Below are 13070 nucleotides of genomic sequence, written 5' to 3' on the forward strand. Positions count from 1 at the left end.
ATAAGGTTGGATACTTGGAAGAGATAAGTCAAGATGGGTCTACGTGCTTGAGCTAAAAACATGATAGATCACTCATGGAATTCATATATGTGTACTTTATTATTTTATAATTTAATAAAAATTACTTCTAGGAACATGGATGAGATGAATAAAATGCATACTAAGAGGATGAACTAATTGCCAACTCATGCCCCATATACTGCATGTGTAAAAATATAAGGCGTTTTAAATCTAAATCTAGACCAAAAAAACAATTTATTTTTTATTCGAAGGCTTATATTTATAGTAAGGTCTAAAATGCAAATGCAATGTCTGTATAAGTGTATCTGCCACTCATCCTAATATATTCGCACATTTATAATAAGTGCATATATGATCTACCATCTACCATTTGCTTACGAATTATGACACTTATTTTTTGTTTCTTTATCAGCTTATATTTATATGGGTTCGTGAAAGGAGAATAAATACCCCCATGAAGCTACTTTAAATTTTTGCTGCATTTATACAAGATCGGTGGTCCATTGAGATGACAATAATTCTTTTCCCACGTCTTCCTTGTGCTCGATGTTCGTTCTAGCAGGAGGAAGATGTGTGGGTTGGCTGCGGCGGTAGCAGCAGATGGGCGGGCATTATGCCATCGTCCTGTGGAGGACATGTACAAGATGTGTGTAGTGCGTGACATATGCCGCTACGTCTTCATTGGTCATCCATTTGTCGCTTGTCAGCGATGCACTCCTCTCCAGAGATACACCAAATAAAAGCTTGCATCACTAAGGAGGGAAAGTCTCGAGGCTATTATCAGGGCTAGAGTGTGTGATCTTCTCTCATTTCAACGCACAAGCCTTTTTCCAACCTAATAATGTAAGGTGCATTTCTCCAATTTTTGATCCATTGATCCATATTATTATTATTATTTTAAGATTTTTTTACTATTTGAGATGGCACTGTTTTTTTGTGCACGCTCCTCTTCAGTATATCTATACAAAAATAATTATCCTTGGTAACGCACAAATTCCTTTTGCTATGTCTCGTCATCTTGGAATTGATTCATGAGTGGATGGCAAAGAGGAAGGCGAAGAGGAAACACAGACGAGTAGCTAAGACCGTGCGTGAATTTGTTTCCCGTTGCAACGCACGGGCATGTTTACTAGTAATAATAAAGTACGGATTGACTCCGTGGGTTCACCGTCATAATACGCTTCTTTCCGTGAATTTACACTTTCAGTTTGAATTTAAAATATACTAGTAAATGTGTCTGTGCATTACTACGGGTCGCTATCTGGACCATCCATGACGCCTTCAGTTACTGTGCTCGGTTGGAAGAATTGTAGTCGGATAGGGAGTAGTGCTCGGATGACCCAATGCCTCACAGGCTTGGTAAGATATAGTACCTCTTAAGAGGCGGAGTCAGCTCATTGACATTGGGTTCAAGTGAACCAAACCAAATTTGTTAGTATATTCCTTATCAAATCACAGTACCTAAGACTAACGAGATAACTGAACCCATTGTTTATCAATGCTGAAACCATTGATAAGAGCTACTACAAATGCGCGCACCAGAGCTGGCCGGTGCGCAAGCATGTCGAGAGGGGAGCTTACCAGAAACTGATGAGAAGGTTATCTCAGTGTCCATCATGTAAATAGCAGGAAGATGAGACATGCAGCCTCCTATGCCTTTGCGTGTGAAACATTTTTGGTGTTGTTCTCTTCGTTCTTTCATGTGTCTCTCTTTCCACCTTCATGAATACAAGGGATCCTTCTTTCAAACAGAAAAGAAGGACTACACATAATTCAGATGATTTTAGGAAAGAAAGACAACTAAGTTCTTGAACAGCACAGAATATTCCTTATTTCCAGTATAAAACCTTAATCGCACAACACGGGACCCATCAGATAGTACTAACAATATCCACAATGTCGGCTTACATTTGTTTTCGATTGAGTTGCACAAGGCTAACAAGAAACATGAAAGCTGAAACCACATCATCATCTCTTATAATCAGCAATCCAAACAAAATGTGTGTCCTGACAAGCTTCAAATACTTCATATTTGGTGAAGGACACAAACAACACCAAACCCAACTTCAGAGGAAAAAAACAGGACCAAACCTAATGGTGTCTATATATTGTAAATTGATAGCGTAAAACTCGGATATTCGTTTCGGAGCGCAGGCTCAGATGCTCCCTAAATCTCTCCCGTCAGTTCACATGAAGATCTGTGCCTGGTGGCATATTCATCTATGTATAGGAGGTGTATGGTAAGTAAATAAAACCAGCAGCTCATTTCACTAAATGCGTAGACAACCGTTGAGGCGCAAACGGCTCAGGCTTTTTCCTGTGCTATGCTGAGCACTCCCCGCAGCCGGTGACATCCACTAGGCACCAGCCATTAACTCTGTATGTAGTTCTAGTTTTGAAATCCAAGGCATACAACCCACAAATCCAATTCAAACATGTGTAGAAATAAATGACATTATCACACCACCGCAAACCTTTTTTTTAGAATCCAACCCGCCAAAAACCATTTTCGTTTTCTACCCAACCCCTGTACATCAGTTCATTACACAGTTCAACTTCAAAGAAATTATGCATCAAATACACATCCAGTTCACAATACGTCACTGCTTATAGTTCACCCATTACTGTTCCACTGACAACAATTCAACCATTGCTCTTCCCGGTTCACATCCCACTTACATAATTTGCATTATACTCCCTCCGTCCCGAAAAACATGTCGCGGGCGCAGTTCATTGGTGATTTTGCAAAAAAAAACTCAGTTTTAAAATCGTCTGAAACAAGCCCCTCTACCCCCTGTCTTCTTCCTTCGTCGTTGATAGGGGCCGGCGCCGCCCAGCTGCGTGACTCGCCGCCCATCAGGAAGTGCTCCGCCGCCGTCGCCACGTACCTGCTCCGCCGCCACCGTCGCCAAGTACCTGCTCCGCCGCCTCCCCCGCTCAGACCTGCGTCGCCGCGATCCCCTCCCGCCTCGATTACCTGCGGGCATCGTCGGGACCTCCGGCCATGTCCTCCTCGAGCTCGTCGGTGTCCACCTCGAGCTCCTGCGCATCCTCCTCAAGCTCTAGCGCATCCTCCTCAAGCTCCAGCGCATCCTCCTCGAGCTCCCGCGCGTGCGCCACCGCAATTCCTCCCGGTCGTGATCCCCTACGGGCGTCGTCGGAAATTGCCTCCACGATCCGGTGGACCAGGAGCTCACGCGCTCCCTCCTTAATCTCCCGCGCGTCCTCCTCAATCTTCCACGTGAGCCCGTGCAACTCCTTCTCACCTGCCCGCGTGCCCGTGCGGCTGCTTCTCCCCTACCAACGGTGCTGCTGCTGCTCGTCTGCCCGTGCTGCCACCAGAGCTCCTGCTCATCAGGAGGAAGAAGGTACGGGAGTTGCTCCTCTGCTCCTGCACTAAGGAGTTCCTCCTCTGCTCCCTATGCTGAATATGATCAGTGTACGGGAGTTGCTGCTCTGCTCCTGTTCATCAGGAAGAACAATGTTAATTGAATATGATTAGTGTTAATTGAATAAAAATCAGTAGATATCAACAGAGCAATTATGATCTGAACAAACATTGTCAAGTGTAAACTGTATAATTCAGTCAGTCAATGGAGTGGATGTGGACGAATCTGTGCCAGTGTACTGTAATTATGTCATATTCAGCACAAGTACCTACTGATAGGGATCAGGGAATTTGAACCTGTGTCAGGAATCTCCAGGGAAAGGTATCTCAGGGTCTTCCAAGAGCTTCTCCTTCAGCCACTGATTATCAACAGGTGTCTCTGGATGAACGCCATCAGCGAATTTATAAAGCTCTTTATCTTCATCTTGCTCTGTTATGGGGACATGGCAGACCAAAACCTGACAGTTTTTAGGATTCATTAGTCAGTTGAACTAACAATGTTTAAAACAAAGTTCTTATTGTTGGAGACCCAAAAACTAGCCAAGGATTCATAATTAGAGCCAATAGAAACGTTAAAGTGCTCACTTATGAAGCATCGATGCATAATTCAGTAGATGCATGATATGTTGATAAAGTACTCCAGAACTGTCAGGCTAATGAACCTGACTTGCATAGATGTCATTGGCTGGTAAAACAACACTTGATTCTTTCATGTGTAGTTATACTGTATGCCAAAAAAGATTCCAACCAGAAAATGAACAGATTTAAAAATATTCCTATCCAAATGCAATGCCAGACAGTAAATGCAAATCTGTAGAAACATTTGAATTGCAATAGGAAAAGAAAAGAAAAGGAAAGGGAAAGTAAGTAAGTAATGAAAGCAAATGGTCACAAACTCCATTGTTAGGTTTTTGAAATTTCAGTAATGAAAGTTTGTGTATTGTTGATCATGTGGTACAGCTAAAAAAAATACCCCAAACTAGAGTAAAATGGCTTATAGTTAGAGCAAAGTGTTTGGCCTCAATCCCTGGTGTGACAGCAAACTATAACATCTTGTCATTTTGGCTGGCATCTAGACAGCACATACACATACAGTACATTAGATGCACTGTATATTCAACTCAAAATTATTTGATTTATTTGGATTTATTAAAATTATTGGAATTTAAATGACAGGACTGATAGAATTTTGTTTACTGAATTTTGGTTTCAAAATTGCTGCTGATCATGGTCATGATCATTTGCAATCTTCAAAATTTGGCTTGAACATGATACTTTTTGTTTAATCTAGACATGTGTATGGTTTGTATGGTGGCTCCAGTAATAACTACTCATGATCATATCTACTCATGATCATAATCTGAAAATTCAGTTAAAATGCAGTGTTAAAACTGTAGATATCTACTCATGATCATATCTATGGAGTACTACTCTGTGTGTGTGTGCATTCTTGTTTGACTAGTGCAAATGCATTTCTTGTTTGACTTGCATACTCATTTTGTGTGTGTGTATTCTTGTTATGGTACCATGGTGTACTCATCTTTTGTCATTGATGGCAGGAACACATAACTATGGATTTGAACTTGATGCCTCAAGAGGGAGAACATGAAGCTATTGATTTGAACTTGATGCCTCAAGAGGAAGACGGTGAAGGTATTAATTTGAATTGGATCCCTGAAGAGGAGGAACGTCAAGTGGCAGATAATGGAGCTATGGATTTGGACTTAATGCCTCAAGACGAAGACGATGAAGCTATGAATTGGATGCCTCAAGAAGATGAAGGGCAAGAGGATGAAGCTCAAGAGGAAGAGGATGAAGTTATGGATTGGATACTTCAAGAGAAAAGAAGAGAATTGTCAGATAAGGAGAGGCATGGTGTTTACTTCGCCTTGCTGGTAATCGAGCTCAGAGATGGGTCTGTTCAACCAAACGACAAGCTGCTAGTCTCAAACCTGTTGGACATAAGTGTACAATCTGTTGAAAGAATTTGGGAAGACGCCAAAAAGCAAATTGCCGATGGCAAAGAAGTAGATGTCTCAAGCAAGAAGCCAGGAAGATCCGGCCGAAAGAGAAAGGAGCTAGATCTAGCGAGGACCTCAACAATCCCACTGAATAAAAGAAGGACTATTCGATCTCTGGCACGGTCTCTAGGTGTGGCCCGATCGACCCTACATAAGAGGTTCCAGTTGAATGAGCTTAACCGCATCACAAGCACCATGAAGCCTCACCTCAAGCTAGAGAACAAGCTTGCGAGATTGAAATTTTGTATGTCCATGGTCGATGACAATTCGATCTCAACTTCTCGGGCTATGTTCAAACCAATGACGAATATGGTTCACATCGATGAGAAGTGGTTTGACATGACGAGAGTGAAGAATAGTTACTATGTACTTTCAGGAGAACCTGAACCAAAGCGCACCGTGTCAAACACTCACAGCATTGGGAAGGTAATGTTCCTAATAGCGGTTGCCAGGCCTCGATATAACAATGAGGGGGAGCTAACATTCGATGGGAAGATCGGCATTTGGGCATTTGTTGAAGAGACTGAGGCGAAGCGAACAAGTCAGAACAGAACAAAGGGAACAAAAGTGTTGACATCAGTGAAAGTAACCAGGCCTATGTGCAGAGATTTATCTAATCAATAAGGTTATCCCGGCAATTCAGGATAAGTGGCCTGATGATGATGAGGGAGCAACAATATTCATCCAACAGGATAACGCAAAGCCTCATGTCCTTCCCAATGATGTAGCTTTTCGAGAAGCTGTGGAACAAACTGATCTTGACATCTGATTGCTACAACAGCCCCCAAATAGCCCTGAGTTAAATTGTTTGGACCTCTGCTTCCATAACTCTCTCCAGTCTCTAACCGACTGCAGGTCACCTACAAACATCCAGGAACTGGTACAGGGTGTGGAAGAGAAATTCGAGAACTACGATCCCGACAAGTTGCACAGAAGCTTTATCACATTAAAAGCAGTTATGTTTGAAGTTATGAAAGACAAAGGAGGAAATCAATATAAGTTGCCCCACTTGCACAAGAAACGCTTTCAGAATACTGGAATGAAAATAATCAGTGTATATTGCAACAGTCAAGTAGTTGTTGATACTAGGGCCACTATAGAAGAAATGGAAATTGCAATAGAAAAAGAAAATGAAAGGAAAGAATTAGCTAGAGAAGGGAAAAGAAATAAAAGTAAACGGAAGGGAAGAAGTAGCAACAAAAGGGAAAAGAAAGAAAAGTAAAGGGAAGGGAAGGGAAGAAGTGGCCACAGAAAGGAAAAGAATGTAGTCAAGAGGGGACAAAGAGGCCCTTATGTCATGTAGTCAGGTGCTCCTTGTGTATGTCTTGTGTAATCTTGTGTCAAGAGGGGACAAAGAGGCCCTTATGTCATGTCCTTGTGTATGCCTTGTCTAATCCTTGTATATCAACTCCTCATTGGAATTTATTGGAATTTAGGTTATTTGGATTAATTGAATTATCTGGGTTATTTAGATTAACTGGATTAATTTGGATCATTTGAATTAATTTGGGTTATTTGGATTTATTTGAATTGATTTTAGTTATTTGAATTAATTTAAAATATTTGAATTTATTCGAATAATTTGGATTAAAACTGATTTTGGGCTAACTTATAATCCAAATATGGATCTGATCAACAATAGAAAAATAGAACATGTACTATCAATACAGGTTTGGACTTGTACTGTGAATAGAAAAAAATGAAGCAAAACTCTTGCAAATTTTCAGTTTCAAAATGGGACAGCAGTATAACATCAAGCAAAACTCTACCAATGTTCACTATTCATTGTTGGCTTGGTCAGATCACTTGCTTGTTGATATCACTTGCTTGTTGCATTCCTACCGAGATTGATTATCTCTTGGCAAACAAGGCATTTTCTAATCTATATGCTTGTCTAGTTATGTCATCCAATCTTTGGAAGACCCCATTTGCCTCTGATGAATGATCTAGTGAAAGTAAGACCATGTCATATTTTTCCTGACTATAAACTGATGTGTAATTGGCATGTTCCATCAATTGTTAAGCTAGTCTTTGATTATAATCCTCAGGCCAGCAGAACTAAGTCTTTACATTTCATTATTTTTTAGAATGTTTGAACAACTACAAGATATTCAATGATAGTGAGATACCTAGCCTACAACAAACAGATCTCTCAAGCAAGGTAGAATGATTATCTTTTCAAAACAGGAATCAGCAACATGTTGTGCTAAAAGCAACCAAGATCATGGGCCAAGTGAGATCACTATCCCTCTTTAATTGTGCTAATTTGATGCAACCACTTTCAAAGTTTCAAGGGTTGCAAGCTGAGGTATCTTGTTATAGGCACCAGTCACATTACTGAGATTCCAAAAAAGATCGGGGAACTACGCCATCTGCAGATGCTGGATTTGAGGGCAGCTGGTGTAAAAGAGCTACCATCCAGTATTGTTAATCTTACAAAATTGCGGTGTCTGCTTATTAACAAATCCACAGAAGTGCTAGATAAGATTATTGGGAAACTACATGCTCTAGAGGCTGGTTAGTTGAATTTGTTTTTGATAAGAATAAACCTAAAGGACAAGAAACTTCACTGAAACTAAAACTGAATCTGTGATACACACAACAAACATAACTTTTCTGCAATCCTCTATGTAATTTGAAAAGAGGCTGATTTGTTAGAGCAGAGTAAACCTTGGAGAGGCCCTTGAGATTGGTCTTGCCATGTGCATCCTCCAGCGCCAGGACCTCCTCCTCCTTGGGCTCCAGCAGATCGAAGACGTGTGTAACACCCCGGATGTAACTTTCCCAGTTTGTATTCCAACTCTTGTCGTTTCCGGTGTTAAGTTATATTTATTTCCTCGGGTTCGGGTTTTGTCTCCGTGTGTTGTTGTCGTTGTCATGCATCTCATATCATGTCATCATGTGCATTGCATTTGCATACGTGTTCGTCTCATGCATTCGAGCATTTTCTCCGTTGTCCATTTTGCATTCCGGCGCTTCGTTCTCCTCCGGTGGTCGTTTCTAGCTTTCTTTCGTGTGTGGGGATTAAACATTTCCGGATTGGACCGAGACTTGCCAAGCGGCCTTGGTTTACTACCGGTAGACCGCCTGTCAAGTTTCGTATCATTTGGACTTCGTTTGATACTCCAACGGTTAACCGAGGGACCGAAAAGGCCTCGTGTGTGTTGCAGCCCAACACCCCTCCAATTTGGCCCAAAACCCACCAAACTCTGTCCATCATCTAGATCGTTCGATCACGATCGCGTGGCCGAAAACCGCACCTCATTTGGACTCTCCTAACTCCCTCTATGCCTATTTAAACACCCCCCCGATTTTCGGATCTCCTCCTACCTCTGAAACCCTAAAAATCCCCTCGCGCGCCGCCAGACAAGATCTGCACAGACAGACACGTCCAAATTCAGCTCTGCCGCCACGTGTCGCCTCGTCATTGGTCGGTCCCCGCGCCCACATCACCTCAGCCGCCGCGGCCCGGGCGAGCCCGAACCGGGCCCCCGCGCGGCCCGTTCCCCGCGCCGCCCGACCGCCTCGCTGCGCCGCCCGCCTCCTCTCTCCGCGGCCGAGCCACCGACGAGCCGCCGCCGCCTCTCCACGCCGGCGCCGTGCGCCGCAGCTCCTCCGACCGCCGCCACCATCGCCGAGCCCTCCGTCGCCGCCAGCCCGCGGGCGCCGCCCCGCGCCGCGGCTGCCGTCTCGCCGCCGCCCCGGCCGCCGGCGCCCCGCGCCGTGGAGGCCGCCCCGGCCATCTCCCCCTCCGGCCGCCGCCCTGCCCGTCGCCGGCGAACCTCGGTTCCTGTGCCCGCCGAAACCCTAGATCTGGAGGGTAAAATTTCGTCTAAGTCCCTGATAATTTTAGTTCAAGTGCTCATGTTCACGGCTCCGTAACTTTGCATCCGTAGCTCCGATTCATGCATATAGCATATCAAAATGTTCTTCTCAGAGAGTACATGATTTTATTCCATTGCATCATTTTCATTTGAACTCATCTTGATGCCCGAAATGCTGCTAGAAGAGGGCTACTTGAGATAATTGTCAGATCTGCTACTCCGTTTAGGTTTTTGTCATTTTTGCCATGATTAATGTGTGCATGCTATGCCCTGATGCTCTACTTGTGTTTTGTTAAGGGTTTTGTCATCTTTCCAGAGGTGCAACCCATGTATTTTTAGGATGTGTGTGGTGTCTAGTGCAAGCTTGCAAAGTGGTGCACTTAGTAACTCTGTTTTCAGGGACTTAGTGATTTCGCTAAGTCCTAGAGCTGTTTATCTCATGATGCCATATGTTCATGTTGTTTTCTAGTGATCCGTGCCTCTTTTGAGGATGATCAGTAAGGATGTTTTGTTAATCTTGTAGTGCTATATCCATCCATGTCTTTGTTTGCAATTATGGAGCACCCTAGCTTGAGTCAATCGAGCTCTACTTTTACTACTTTGTGAATCTGGGCAGATTGTCAACTTGTTTGCAATTTTGCCGGTGATGTTGTAGTTGATCCGTGCATGCTATGCTATTGCTCTTGCCATGTCTAGCTTGCATTTTATGCCTTCTTGTTAGTTGTATGCTTGTCTTGCCCTGACTTGCACCATAGTGAGTGCATCGAGCTCGTAAACATGCCTACTTGAGTTATATTTCAGCATGTGCCAGTTTTCACCAAGTCTGAAAACTGATTATGTTTTTGCTATGTTCACATGCTTGCAATTGTATTTTCTGGTCCTTTTTAGCTCAAGGTCACTAAGGGACTTTTGTTAAGCTCTTTGAGTAGCTTCATGCCATGCTTTACTTTGACATGTTAAGATCCTGTAGCATGTAGTTTTGTTGCTCCGAAGAGGGCTACCTGATCTGAAATTCCAGACAAGTGTTAATTTCACTAAGTTTGAGATCTGTTTGCCATTTGCATTTTTGCCATGCTTGTTTGAACCTGTTAATGGATGAATTGGCCGTAGCTCAGTGCTAGACTTTTGTTAAGCATCTTATAAGCATCCCTGCCATGTATTTTGGTGTCATGTTTGGGTGTTGTAGCATGTTCATCTCATTGCATTTAGATGCCTACTTGCTGAAAATCGCAAACCGGTGTCATTTTTGAATCGCTTGCCATTTCCAAACCGTAACTCTGATTCTGGCGTTCTTTATATCGTTTTCAAACGATTTAATCTCATCTTTCCAGTGGCACACTTGGAATTCCAAGTTGAGGCCAGGTTCATGCATTTTCTGTCATATCTTGCATATTGCATCCCGCATCGCATCCCTCATAACATACCATCTTTGCATTGTGTTGTTTGAGTTTGCACGTGGTTGATTGTGTCCTTGTTGCTTGTTTGTCTTGTTTGGGTAGAGCCGGGAGACGAGTTTGCTAACGAGGAGCCCGTTGAGCTTGCTTTCGAGGATCCAGTCAACTCTGACAACTGTGCAGGCAAGATGATCATACCCTCGAAATCACTACTATCTTTGCTATGCTAGTTTGCTCGCTCTTTTGCTATGCCATTGCTACAATGCCTATCATTTGCTTGCAAGCCTCCCAAATTGCCATAGCAAACCTCTAACCCACCATTGTCCTAGCAAACCGTTGATTGGCTATGTTACCGCTTTACTCGCCCCCTCTTATAGCGTTGCTAGTTGCAGGTGAAGATTGGAGGCCGTTCCTCGTTGAAACATTTATTTACTTGTTGGGATATCATTATATTATCTTGTTATCTTAATGCATCTATATACTTGGTAAAGGGTGGAAGGCTCGGCCTCTCGCCTAGTGTTTTGTTCCACTCTTGCCGCCCCTAGTTTTCGTCATATCGGTGTTATGTTCCCGGATTTTGCGTTCCTTACGCGGTTGGGTTATAATTGGAACCCCTTGACAGTCCGCCTTGAATAAAACTCCTCCAGCAATGCCCAACCTTGGTTTTACCATTTGCCACCTAGCCTTTTCCCTTGGGTTTCGCAGACTCAAGGGTCATCATTATTTTAACCCACCCACCCCCCCGGGCCAGTGCTCCTCTGAGTGTTGGTCCAACCTAGAGCACCGTGCGGGGCCGTCCCTTGGCAACTTGGGTTACGTTGGCTCCTGTACGCTTAGCTTATCTGGTGTGCCCTGAGAACGAGATATGTGCAGCTCCTATCGGGATTTGTCGGCACAGCGGGCGGTGTTGCTGGACTTGTTTTACCATTGTCGGAGTTGTCTTGAATTACCGAGATACCGAGTCTGATCGGAACGTCTTGGGAGGAGGTCTATTCCTTCGTTGACCGTGAGAGCTTGTCATGGGCTAAGTTGGGACTCCCCTGCAAGGATTAAACTTTCGAAAGCCGTGCCCGCGGTTATGGGCAGATGGGAATTTGTTAATGTCCGGTTGTAGATAACTTGAACCTTAATTAATTAAAATGAATCAACTGAGTGTGTTACCGTGATGGCCTCTTCTCGGCGGAGTCCGGGAAGTGGACACGGTGTTGGAGTAATGTTTGCGCAGGTTGCTCTCTAGTTTCACACTCGCGCTTTGCCTCCTCTTCTCGCTCCCTTTTGCTAATAAGTTAGCCACCATACTTGTTAGTCGCTTGTTGCAGTTCCACTTATTTTTACCTTGCCATACCTATAAGCTTAAATAGTCTTGATCGCGAGGGTGCGAGATTGCTGAGTCCCTGTGGCTCACAGATTACTATTACACCAGATGCAGGGCCTGATGATTCCGCTCCAGGAGACGCGTATGAGCTCAAGTGGGAGTTCGACGAAGACTCTCAACGTTACTATGTTTCCTTTCCCAATGATCAGTAGTGGTGCCCAGTTGGGGGTGATTGGGACCGTGTCGCATGTTGGGTTCTCTTTTATTTTGGCGCCGTAGTTGGGCCATGAGTGTTTGGATGATGTAATGTTATTTATGTACTTGATTGACGTGGCGAGTGTAAGCCAACTATGTTATCTCCCCTTTATTATTATCATGGGATGTTGTGAAGATTGCCTAACTTGCGACATATGCCTTCAATGCGATTATGCCTCTAAGTCGTGCCTCGACACGTGGAAGCTATAGTCGCATCGAGGGTGTGACAACGTGGGTGTCCTGATGGCGCCACCGATGGACGTCGCGAACTGCAGAATCTCCTCCATGGAGATGGTGACCAGGCCCGGGTGGTCCTGCGACCCCTGAGAGAGACAAACAGAGCTGAAAGTAAACAGAGCTGAAAGTGGTTTGACAAACAGAGCAGAAATTCAAAATTAGATATGCATCTGATGCCCTGCATATGGTCTCTCTGAAAACTGAAATGGCGGAATGGTGGGCGCGTCTGATACCTTGAAGAGGTGGTCTTTGGCGGCGGCGGCGGCGGCGGGCCCGGATGCGCGGGGCCAACGACGAGCACCACTCCGGCGAGTTCGGCGGTGAGCTCCTCCACCTTTTTGAACACGATGAGCTCCTCCACCTTGAGCGCGTAGCCGTCCGTGGAGTGGAGAAGGGGCACCCGTGCTTTCTAGTGCTCAGGTCAATGGCGTCCATGGAGGGGGCGAGCTTCGTGGTCCAAGTCGAGGAGGTGGTCGACTATGGACAGATGCGGAAGGAGTGCGAGGACTCCGGACAATGGTCTCCAAAAATTGAACCTTGAAGGGTGGTAGCAGAGGGGAACGATGCGGCGGGCGAAGGGGAGGGAAACGAGGCGCAGGCATGGGGTGCCGGGGA

At 44.4% G+C, this 13070-nt stretch overlaps 1 protein-coding gene across 3 annotated transcripts in view; it reads right to left on the reverse strand.

The window, feature by feature from the left end:
- Nucleotides 1-2545: 2545 nt before the first annotated feature.
- The window catches only part of LOC119285943, a 17746-nt gene continuing 7221 nt past the window's right edge, over nt 2546-13070 (reverse strand). For 2 of the 3 annotated variants that reach the window (XR_005140058.1, XR_005140050.1), the window contains 2 exons: nt 3707-3867; nt 2546-3483 (listed from right to left, as the gene is read on the reverse strand). The gene's annotated coding sequence lies outside the window, so the exon portion shown is untranslated. Of the gene's footprint in view, nt 3484-3678; nt 3868-13070 lie in introns of all 3 variants that reach the window. The other variant, XR_005140052.1, reaches the window with a different exon arrangement.

Source organism: Triticum dicoccoides, chromosome 4A (genome assembly GCF_002162155.2).
Source record: "Triticum dicoccoides isolate Atlit2015 ecotype Zavitan chromosome 4A, WEW_v2.0, whole genome shotgun sequence".
NCBI classification, from domain to species: Eukaryota; Viridiplantae; Streptophyta; class Magnoliopsida; order Poales; family Poaceae; genus Triticum; species Triticum dicoccoides.